The sequence below is a fragment of the Brachyhypopomus gauderio genome, chromosome 5, assembly GCF_052324685.1.
Source record: "Brachyhypopomus gauderio isolate BG-103 chromosome 5, BGAUD_0.2, whole genome shotgun sequence".
NCBI classification, from domain to species: Eukaryota; Metazoa; Chordata; class Actinopteri; order Gymnotiformes; family Hypopomidae; genus Brachyhypopomus; species Brachyhypopomus gauderio.
The window spans coordinates 5,033,418-5,045,915 of NC_135215.1; positions in this window are offsets into that span (position 1 = coordinate 5,033,418).

The following is a 12,498-nucleotide window of genomic DNA, read 5'->3' on the forward strand; positions in this document are numbered from 1 at the left end:
AGCTCCCTTATCTCCCTCTGCACACATGAATGCAAATCAATTCACAAGTCTAACATCATTATAAAGTGTGTAAAATGCATTACATCACACCTGCATTTGTGGAGATACACCCTTTCATTCTATCACCCTTCCACTACTGCTGTGAATACTACTTTAAATACTACTACTTCATCATAAACACTCAGCTAGCAGCAACCACCTGTCCTATTTTAGTACCTTGCATCATACGCGTCAACATGTACAGCGATAAAAATCTTATAGTTATGATGAGATTATACAAAATAAACCTCAAACTGCTTCTAGCCACTCAGGTTCTTGGGGGAGGTGTTAAATTAATCTGGGGTTAGGGTTAGGAGACAGGTAAAAGCATACAAAATAGAGAGAGGGTTTGTCTTTTTTTTGGTGCATATTCCCAATGATGCCAATGACAATGATGTCTATTGTGTTAATTGTTCACAGGACCTGATTCAGTCTGCCTATACAGTATTTGTTTAACTAAAACTATATATGAGAGCAGTGATTTATGCATTTTTTACAGTATTTAAAGTATAAATATCACAGATATTTGCTGTGATCGGCTTCACACATACTGTAGTTGTGACGGGGTGACAGAAGCAGCAGACAGGTCTGATAGGGCTGGGTCGAGTTTAATGTCCATCTCCATAATAGACACAGCACAACAAAAGAACACAGAAATAAGAAAAGAACAGAGGAGCGTAGCGGCTCAAAACTCAGTCTCAGTCACGTCTCAGTCACGTCTCACTCGGCCCTTTAAACAGGAGTGGCGAAAGCAGCTCAGCAACAGGTCCGGGTTACTCAAGCAATGCACAGCGGGGTATGCTGGGACCTGTTGGTGTATAAAGGGTGCAACAGTGATAGAGAACAGGTGTACGTGATAATGATACTTAAGCAGAGTGATCAGGCGGGTGATTGTGAACGAGGGAGTTTGCGATTCGTGTTGCATGATGAAGTTGGTGCCTCCCCTACAGCCTACCATGACATTAGTAAAGTTAGTTAAAATCAGTATTATTAATTTATTATATTATTATTATATTATATATAGTGACTATTTGAACACATAGGGTGTGATGTTGGATGTAAACTTTTAGCATTAATAAGTGAAATAACACATAATTAGCTAAACTGAAATATTATTAGTAATAGTATTTAAATGGGCACCATGTAAGTCCCATATAAAATGATGGTCTGCTAATATGCTAATCTAACTAAATCTGGCCTTTAAAGTGAACTGCCTCTCCAGGGATGAAGAAGAGACACTTCACCAGTAATATTTCATCCACATGATAAATGTGTTTCCAAAAAATCAGAGGGACTGGAAGGTTGGATGTGGTATGGCTATTTATCTAATGAGTTATGATGAAACGAGCTCCTCTCATTGTAAGTGATGAGCTGCGTAGCCCTTCACAGTGTGACATCTGGGGAGAGCAGAGATCTAGTGCTGCTCCGTCCACAGCAGAAAATCATCACATTTCTCTATATTTCTATGACATACTACCAATATTAATTAACATTTAACAATCATCTTTCTTATTTCATCAATATTCACTTTCACACTGACCTGTATACATGTAAAACACTTGGGGCTTTAAGTGGGGAAATGAAGGCTAAAGCTTCAACACCCCCACCCACACCCCCTAGTCCCTCCAGCATTATTACGAAACCTTGTATCTGAGTCACAGGTTTAATTTGAGCCCTTCACAGCAGTGTTATGCCAGAGTCCAGCTTCGTCAACATTCTCACCTCTGTTGACGCAACGGCTATGAGGTCATCAGCACGTATGAAGAGCTCACTCTTTGTTTGTGGTCGTATTACACCATCGTCACAGTGAGTGCATCTCTAAACAGCAAAAGGATGTCATCTGTGCAGCTCTAGAGGGCGTTCACGGTAGAGTGTTCTGCTAAAAGCATCCCATGCGTCTTTCATCAACCTACGCAGAAATATACTTACAAACAATACTGTTTATCATTGTAAAGTTTTTTATTGATTTAATAAGGCTATTAGTGACTATGTTTTCTTACATTTTATGATGCAGATGTACTAACCAATATGAATTATATATAATTTATATAATTTATGATTTTGTAGGCCCCATTATTCTTAAGGCCTGAAAAAGGTGTATAGGAACTTCACCTTCCTTGATTGTTTATAAATTCCAGCTCGAGGAAGGGAGTTATTCTAAATAACTCTACTGAATGGATTTGAAAGTGTGTCCGAGTCTGTGCACTAGCACACAAGACTACACATGCATTCATTTAGTTTAGTTAATGGTATAATAGAAAAATTATGTGAAAAAGAAAAAGATGATGGGTCAAGCATCTCTCAAGTACTCACAAGAAAGAGATGAAAACGAGACAAAAAAGTGACAAAAAATCAAAAGTAAAAATATCAACAGCAAAATATCAGCAAGAAAAAGAGCAACAGCAAAATATTTTTTTTCTTATCTTACCTGAAGATTCTGTAGGAACTAGACAAATTTAGGCAGCACATGCACTGAAGTATATATTTAAATTACCACAAACAAGAAAAAAATTAATTGACAAAACTGTACATGCTTTGAAGAGTGGGAGTAAGGTGCTCTGAACATTATTCTTACTAACCAACCACCTTCTATTCTCTCTAACCAACCACCTTCCATTCTCACTAACCAATCACATACTATTCTCTCTAACCAACCACCTTCCATTCTCACTAACCAACCACCTTCTATTTTCACTAACCAACCACCTTCTATTCTCACTTACCAACCACCTTCCATTCTCTCTAACCAACCACCTTCCATTCTCACTGACCAATCACCTTCTATTCTCACTAACCAACCACCTTCCATTCTCTCTAACCAACCACCTTCCATTCTCACTGACCAATCACCTTCTATTCTCACTAACCAACCACCTTCTATTCTCACTTACCAACCACCTTCCATTCTCTCTAACCAACCACCTTCCATTCTCACTAACCAACCACCTTCTATTCTCTCTAACCAACCACCTTCCATTCTCACTGACCAATCACCTTCTATTCTCACTAACCAACCACCTTCCATTCTCACTAACTAATCACCTTCTATTCTCACTAACCAATCACCTTTCTCAGCTTCACCTTTCTTCCCCTTACAGGCATCAGTAGACTCTCCATCCAGAAATTTCGTGAGCTGTCATCACAGGTGTCTCGCTTGTCAAATAGTCTTTACCAACCCCTTCCTAATTCTCATTTTAGACATTTTTACAGGGCATTGTCCAGTGTGGGATGGTCCCAGGAGGCAAGGTTTTGAGGAAGTTGCTGATAACTGTGCGGTTAAAGCCAGAATATGTATGCTGAAAGAACCCATCATAACACACCATGTTCAAAAGTCAGATTTACATTTTTTCATCATCCTGGATGCATTGTCTGTTCTCAGGTACATCTCAGGTACAGCAGTTTGAGTCAGCACAAATATTAAGGTGAGCACAAGGAGAAGAAGCAAGATTTAGCAATGCTTAACACAGCCAGGCCCAATCACAGCACACCCAGCTTACTTGTAATACTCGTATACACTCCAACTCCTCTCAAGTCTGCGCACATTCAGCTATCTGACATATTCAATTCCTCCCATGTTCTGCGCAGGGCCCCATGGATTTGTTTGTTTTTATTTGAGTCAATCATTTTCAGAATCATATTCAAGCCAAAAGGCCTGTCTGCTGGAATGCAGACAGATGCAGTATATGCAAACCTTAAATTCACGATTAGTGATTTAGAATAGCCGGGTCGGAGCTTTGTAGCTGCTTTCTCTAAAACTGTTATGGAGACAGATGGGGACATGTTGGGCATTTATTTATGAAAAGATTTCTGGTGAGACTTTGGTTAGTTCCCTTCAAGGTTTGGGATATGAGGAAAATTGTGTAAACAATTTTTTATGTGTCTGTGATGTTGGTGTATTACTGTTTTTTCTACCAGTGCAGCATTTACTATGTTGCATTTATAGTGATATTTTTTTCTGCTAATGTATTTGTTTTATTATAGCATGTTCCTGTGTTGTCAGCTGTTTCACAGTCTCTGCTGTACTGGGACTCTGTGTCCCACTGAAGCTTAGACTGGTATAATCCCTAGCATGAGGACACCCAGTTCTCATTCCATAGGTGCAATTGTATTGTTTATATAAGGCATTATGAGTGTGTGTGTGTGTGTGTGTGTGTGTGTGTGTGCGTGTGCATGAGAGAGAGAGAGAGAGAGAGAGAGAGAGGGGGGGGGGGGATTAAAGTGCAGTGTGATGAATCTACATCCATTATTTTCATCAGGTGGTGGATGTGTTTCCCTCGAGGTTTTCCCTTTGGCCTTTGCCTGTCATTCAAAAACATGTCTTACTGGTAGCCAGTGGCGGAGAATGGTGGTGGACACCAGCTCTAATTGGAGTTTAATTATAGCCATGTGAGGCAGCAGGGAAGACCTCCACTGGCACCTACCCACCCTCCTAGCATTGACTGGTGACAAGGTTGCCGTGGTAACAGGGCAATCAAAGCTCAGGGCTGATGAATGGTGAGTACCTGTCTAAGTCTCACATACACAGCCTATTGCAGAGACATAAATGTTACCACACTTAAGACTGTACACAAGGAGACAGGAGAAAATCTCTGCGGCGAGTATCATTTGAGAGAGCAAACGATAATGATTATGATGTTATTAAAATCGATGCCTTATTTAGCACGTCAATATATCTCCTTTTGGTTTTGCACTTTTAATTGAACGCTGACATTTGAATTGCTCTGCTTTGACACACAGCGGTGTGACGAGGAGTGGGCAAGCTCTCCCTTCCAACTGTGATCTTAAGAAGGTGGGAGCCACGGAGAACTCACTTATCGATCAGGACGTCTTCAGAGAGAATACATTAGGATGGTGTTCAGTGATCCACAGACCAGTCTGAAAGTAAATACTGGCAGGAGTTTGCTGTGACTGACTTCAACTGACCCTTTTATCCAACCTGGTCAAATCACTTCACAGAGTCTGAGCCTGTGCTATTAATCTTAAAATAGAGGCTTCTATTAAACTCTGAAATAGTAAGTGTTTCGTTTTAACGAGTGTTCTCAGAATTATTACATGTGAGCAGCAACCCTGTAATTTTCTGTTAAAGGCGTTATTAGAAAGAAACAGTTGATTAATTGAACTCTTAATAAAATAATTAAAAGACAACCACAGTTTTGTCACTTCAGTTTTGATTTGACACTGCAGTTCTATACTTTTGGCTTATGTTTTGACCCTTTTTTTTACATTTTAATTCCATTTGTTACCATGGTGATCCTTGGACTGATTGCACAGAGAGGAAAATGCGACAATTGATTTTTGCAGATGCATTCTCAGCTGATATATTTCTTTTCAGGACAGAGAGTGAAATTGTAATCATTGTTTCAGCCAGTGTTTCAGTATTTGTATGTGAAGCAGGTGCACTGCACAGTGGATATATCCATCAGATAACAAATACGCAATCATTAAAGTTTGTGCAAATCTGCAAGTCATGAGAGCTACTTGGGTTTCTTTAATGGGTGCGGTAAAACAGGTGCGGTTAAGGTATATATTTGACACTAGACACATTTCTTCACTGAAAAACTATTAAACAATTTACCTAGAACAGCAGGGGCCTTAACGTGAAAAAAAAAACATATCAACAAGTAGCATTTGAATACCCTCACGGTTTCATGTACAATTTCTGTGGACTAATCATATGCTTGTGAAGACTGAAGAGGGATTTTCTCTTCTTTCTTTCTTTCTTTCTTTCTTTCTTTTTTTAAGGCAATCTTCCTCCGGCCCTCTATGAGGACATGCTGCTTTTGAAATGTTGGGTCTGGGTGCAGGATTTCGTTGGCAAACAGTGGTAGCATTGTGACTATCAATCATCTCCTTGTCAGTTATGTGGTTACTTGCTTGATAAATATTTCCATTATGCCTCAAAATAATAAAACACTAATCTGACATCTCATGTCTCAAGTTTAGGGTAATCTGCCACTGTGACAAGCATTTCAATAGCATATTTTATAAGGCAATGGTATAGCCATCACTGAACATGCAGAAATGCACCTATAGTATGTATAGTGCACTGCACTAAACATCCTGGGAGATTAAACATTCAGAGATCAAGGTCTGTGTGCCAGGACGAATGTGTGCCATTGTGAGCCAAGTTTAGCCAGCCTGTCTAGAACACTGGTGGGCTGAACCGTTTGCCAAAGGTGCTACAAGATATCACATTATGGAGGGGATTGGCAGCTTTATTTAAAATGTTCATGTTTTTTCCACCAGTGCCTCTTATGAGTGCATGGTCAGGCCTCTGACAGACTTTATCTGATGTTTAATCACTTTCCTAAGGAACTCTCTCACTTAACTCCCTTCTTAAGTTTATGTATCAAATCCTTGAGTTTGATGGGTAAATCATTGCTTTTCATACCTACTTATGTTCAAATTAAAATGCCCAAGTCAGAACCTTTTGGGTTTCAACTGATTTCTGTAGACATTTCTTCCATGCTACTATTTGGTCTTTCATCAATTTTTGATAATGTGCCTTTTTACCAATTATACTCCATGGGCACGCTGTTAGATCCAGCCTTTATTTCCCCCCTCTAATAACAACAAATATTATGACAAATTTTTCACATTAAATACAGTGTAGATACTGAATAATTTACAAAATCTTCTGCATAATATTTCTTAAGATAAATAACCCTTGGGTTTAAGAGGTGTTATCTACACTTCTGTATATTGTTTATAGAGATCAATGGTAAATAAATTATATTGATGGTATTCCTCTATCCTTGAAAAATGCCAATTCATCTGATTCAATTTGAAAAACTCACCAAGTCATGCTAGTTCCTGTAAACTAAACTTTAGCAGCTTTGTGGTTATTTCTCTTTCATCTTATTTAATTTGTCTGGCTGTATCTGGTTTTTTCATATATGCACAAGAACAAATGATTTGATTTCAATTTACCAATTTCACTGCATTAATATTTGCAATCCTGTGCATTTTGTGCAAAACTGTAGCAGGCAGTGTGTGTCCTAATGTAGGATGTAACCAGAAGGGGGCGCTGAGAAGGATTGGCTCGGAAGTTGGCTTCTTCTGCAGACCTGCTTCCTTTTTAACCCTACAGAGATATTTCCCCATAGTGACTGAAGATCTGGGGTTTATGGGTTTTTCTTGAACCTGTCAAAACCGTTTGTCATTTGAAAGTTATGAATGGTTAAGATTAAGACAAGGGGAAACATTCAATACAAGACTCTCTGATTCAACTTTCTGGAGTATTTGTTGAGGTTCTTTTGATATTGAGTTGTTTCCACTTGGGGTGTTGTATGTGTTTCAAGACAAAAAATATTTAACAGGTGATGAAGTAATTAACGAGCAATCTAGAAAGACATTGTTACTGAAATAAAATGGTTTACATGATACATGATCAAAAATCTGAATTACTGATTCTTTAAAGCATGTGTATGTGGTGAAGGTTACCTTTTGCCAAAATGTCTTACCTTTGTTTTTTTTTTATTTTTTTTTTACATTTTTGCAGTTATGTACTCACTTTGATTAAGATGGACTATTACCCTTAAATCATATTTGCCATATTCTATTTGTGACGCCGGAGGCATCGGGACAGAGGCAGCCGGAGACGGGGGTTGAACAGAAGGATGTTTATTGTCCATGGCAACCAAACCAGTAAAGCTCTTAACGCACACTGCAAGAGATGCAAGGTAAAGCTCGTAGCGCACACCAGTAAAGCTCTTAGCGCACACACTATAAGTGATGCAAGGTAAAGCTCGTAGCGCACACTAGTAAGGCTCGTAACGCATACACTGCAAGTGTTGCAAAGTAAAGCTCGTAGCGCGCACGCAGGTAGGGAATGCAGTGACTGACACGCAGAAACCAGAGACACTCATGTAGCGGCAATGTGCGGCACTGGACCAGACGACCTGCGGGCTTAAGAAGAGCAAAGTAAACAAGAAACAGGTGCTCAGTATGATGGTGATTGTGACTGTGGGAGTGGTTGCGTGTGCGGGGGTGTGTGCTGGGATTGGCTGCTGGCCGGGATGCGCGCCCTCTGGTGGCGACCCGGCCCCCTCACCGTGACAGAGCCCTCCCCCAAGGACCCCTCCCGTCGACTCCCACGCGGTCTTCCCCGTCGCCGCAGAGCTGGCCGGTCTGGATGTTCCCTGTGGAAATCGGCGATAAGGGAGGGGCCTACCACTTGAGAGGCCGGTATCCAGGAGCGCTCCTCCGGTCCGTATCCGACCCAGTCCACCAGGTACTGTAAGCCACCTTTTCTGCGCCTCGAGTCCAGTAACCTCTCCACGAGGTACGCGGGTCCGTCCGACAACTGCAGCGGCGAGGGCGGCCGTGACGTCGAGGCCTCCTCCAATGCACCTGCTCTGTATGACTTGAGAGCGGACACATGAAACGCACGCGACACACGCCTGTCTTCGGGCAGACTGATGCAATAAGTAACTGGGTTAAGCCGCCTCAAGATGACGTACGGGCCGGCATATCTCTCCCCAAGTTTACCTCTCCTGCCCAGGGGTCCATCTTCGGTGGAGACCCACACCTTATCCCCTACCTGATAAGATGGGGCCTCTCCCCTCCGACGGTCAGCTTTCCTTTTGAATCGCCGGATCGCCTCCCTCAGCCGCTGAGGGGTGTCCTCCCACAACCACTCGCTCCTCTTACACCACTCCTCGACGATGGGCTGGTCTGAGGACATGGCGTTCCAAGGATAGAGCGGCAGCTGGTGACCGAGCACGCACTCGAACGGTGTCATCCCCGTGCTGGAATGAGTGAGGGAGTTCTGTGCGTACTCGGCCCAGGGCCGAAGGGCGCACCATGTGTCCGTGTGCTCACTGCAGTACGCGCAGGAACTTTCCCACCTCCTGGTTCGGTCGCTCCACCTGTCCGTTAGCCTGCGGATGGTAACCAGAGGTTAGGCTAACCGTGATGTTGAGCTTGGACAGGAACTCCCGCCACACACGCAAGGTGAACTGCGGTCCCCTGTCCGACACGATATCCTCAGGCAGACCGAACTGCCGGAATATGTGCCGAAACAAGAGATCCGCAGTCTCCCACGCGGTGGGCAGGCCCCGCAGGGGTAGGAAGCGAACCATCTTCGAGAACCGATCTATCACCACCATGATGACCGTGTTCTCCTCGGACGGGGGGAGGTCCGTGACGAAGTCCAGAGCGATGTGCGTCCATGGCTGCTTAGGTGCAGGGAGAGGGAGGAGCTTACCCACAGGAGGAGTGTGTGGCACCTTGCACTGCGCACACACCGCGCAGGACGCCACCCGCTGCAGTACGTCCCGGTGCAGCCCCGGCCACCAGTAGCGAGCCCCCAACAACTGAGCCGTTTTTGACACCCCTGGGTGCCCCGTCCCCACTGACGTATGAGCCCAGCTGATGAGGGCACTACGGTGGGCGGGGGGAACGTACTTATGGTGCGGCGGGCAACCTGGATGCAGGTTCGCTGCCTCGATCTCCCGATCGATCTGCCACTCCAAAGCTCCCATGACGCACTCAGGCGTAAGCACCGGCTCCTCGCTCGTCGACTCCGTACTGCCAGGAAAGGACCTAGATAGCGCATCTGCACGCTGGTTCTTCTCTCCTGGCCGGTATGTCACCTGGAACTTGAAACGAGAGAAATACAGAGACCACCTGGCTTGACGGGCGTTCATCCGTTTCGTGGTCCTGATATATTCCAGGTTTTTGTGGTCAGTAAGCATGGTGAATGGATGCTTAGCTCCCTCCAGCCAATGTCTCCACTCACCGAACACCTTACGCCAGTAGCGAACCGTGACCTTTAAACCTGGGCCCGCTACCCCCCCCCCCCCCCCCCGAAAAAAATTGTTTCCTTTCTTACTAAACTGCAATAAAGAATAAAGAAAAACAGACGACAGTACAGCTTTAAAAACGCAATAAACAATAATATCTGTACTAGATAACGTCTTAAGCAAAATAAGTTTCCAAACAAAAAAAGGTTCACAGATCCGTGGTTCTCGGAAGCGGAATATGTAAACAGCGCGCACGAGGACGTCAAAGGGATGAATCGAAACTAGCTAGCGGTGGTGCTAACGACAGCTAGCGTCGCCACAGCGGGCGGAAATTATCATACAGTTAAGCCCGCCCACTAAGAGAGAAGATATGATTGGTCAATTTTGCTGTCATTTGAAACTGGTATTGCGCTGAATTATAACTGCCAGGCCCTCTGTAAACGAACAGCAGGCGTCCTGATAGGGGGAGACACAGGCTCACAGGCTTCCACTTAACCCCTCACCTTCCAACACAGATTGAATAGACACGATTGAATAATTTATTTGCTTATATTCTTGTAATTGTTTAGATGTCGATTGTCAAACTGTAAGTAGATAAAATAAAATTGGATAATTATTTAAGAATATTTTAGGCCCTCTGAGAGGGCGTAGAGGGCCCTGACGGTTCCCCACTGCCTTACGCATGGCCAACAACTCACGGTCTCCCACCCCGTAGTTGCGCTCTGCGGCGGTGAGCTTCTTAGAGTAGAAGGCTATGGGACGGAGAGAGCTATGCTTCTTCGGTCGCTGTGACAGCACCGCGCCTACTCCCACGTTCGACGCGTCTACCTCCACTATAAAGGGATGGTTAGGATCCGGTTGGTGCAGAACCGGCGCATCGACAAACGCTTGCTTCAGCTGGTTGAACGCTCTCGTAGATCTCTCTGTCCAGCGAAGCTTAACCCCTCCCCCTCTCAGCATGTCAGTAAGGGGCCATGCGATCTATCTATATGCGCGAATGAACCGCTTGTAGAAATTCGCGAAGCCCAGAAATCTCTGCAGCTTGCGCCATGTGTGAGGCTGCGTCCATTTCATGACCGCCTCCACCTTCCTGTGCTGCATGTGCACGGAGCCTGGCCTAATGGTGTAGCCTAGGAAGTTCATCTCACCGAGATGGAACTCGCACTTCTCGAGCTTGCAATACAAACGATTGCGCAAGAGCGTGCCCAGAACTGCCCGTACATCACGCACATGTTGGTCGTAGGAGGGAGAATAGATCAGAATGTAGTTGATGTAAGCGACAACGCATCTATTCAAGTACTCCCTTAAGACCTCGTTAATGAACGCCTGGAAGAACGACGGAGCAGAGGCCAAGCCATAAGGCAAGACGCGATACTCGTAGTGCCCCGTAGAGGTACTAAACGCCGTCTTCCATTCATCACCCTCGCGTATGTGAATAAGGTTGTAGGCGCTGCGCAGATCCAGTTTAGTGAAAACTTTAGCCTTCCTTAACTGCACTGCGGTGCAGTGCGGTGAGAAATAAAACCCCCGCCCACAGGTCGCCCGTCCAGTGCGTTCACGCGTCTCGGTGTCTCCAGCTGGATCAGGGGCACCCTCAGCTGCTTGGCAACGCTCCTCCGGATCAGGTTCCCCGAGGCTCCCGAGTCCACTAGGGCAAACACAGGTAGAGACACCGCCCCGTAAGACACCGCCCCGTAAGACACCGACGCTTCCCACGTTAACAGCCCACCCATCAAAGAGATACTTACCCTAGCCCGCCCCCTCCTTGGACCAGCGGTCCGAGTGAGAGGGGGGGCGGTAGTACCCAAATCCATGGGCTCAACTGTCGTGGTCTCACGGGGCGGCATGTGCACGGGAGCCTGCGGGGTGAGAGGAAGCGCCGCTCCTCCTTTTTGGTCCTGCAGCAACCTGTCGACGGTTATCGCTCGGTGCACCACCTGGTTCAGGTCTTCTCCCTCGGGCCGACAGCTCAGTTCCGCCCTTAGGTCAGGTTTCAGCCCCGCTATGAAGACGTCTATCTGGTCGGCTTCATCCCAACCGGTTCTGGCGGCCAGGGTCCGGAACTCCAGGGCATAGTCAGCAGCACTACGGTTACCCTGATGTAGCTGCAACAGGCTCTGACCACAAACCCTCCCGCGGCTAGGGTGGTTGAACACCGCCCGCAGTTCGTGAATGAACTGGTCGTAGCTGCGGGTACAGGGTTTCTCTGCGCTGACCTGGGCTGCTCCCCAGTCCAGTGCCTTACCCTGCAGTCGGTTCACCATGAAGGCGACTTTCTCCGCATCCACGAGGTGGGGCATGCTGGTGAAATATAGTTTGCACTGGACCAGGAAGCCCTCGCAGCGCTCCGGATCCCCGTTGTAAGGCTCGGGAGGAGGAATCGGTGTCCGCGGTCTCGGAGAGGGTGTGGATGTCTGCGCTGACAACGCCTGGATGCAGCTAGTCAGAGCGGTTACCATAGCGCGGAGTTCCTGGAGCTCCTGCTGTTGTCTGCCCAGGGTGATGCCTTGGTGGACCAGCACCTCTATAGCGGAGGTGCCCTCGCCTCCGGCTGCTCCAGGCTGCACATTCTGTGACGCCGGAGGCGTCGGGACAGAGGCAGCCGGAGACGGGGTTTGAACAGAATGATGTTTATTGTCCATGGCAACCAAACCAGTAAAGCTCTTAGCGCACACTGCAAGAGATGCAAGGTAAAGCTCGTAGCGCACACTAG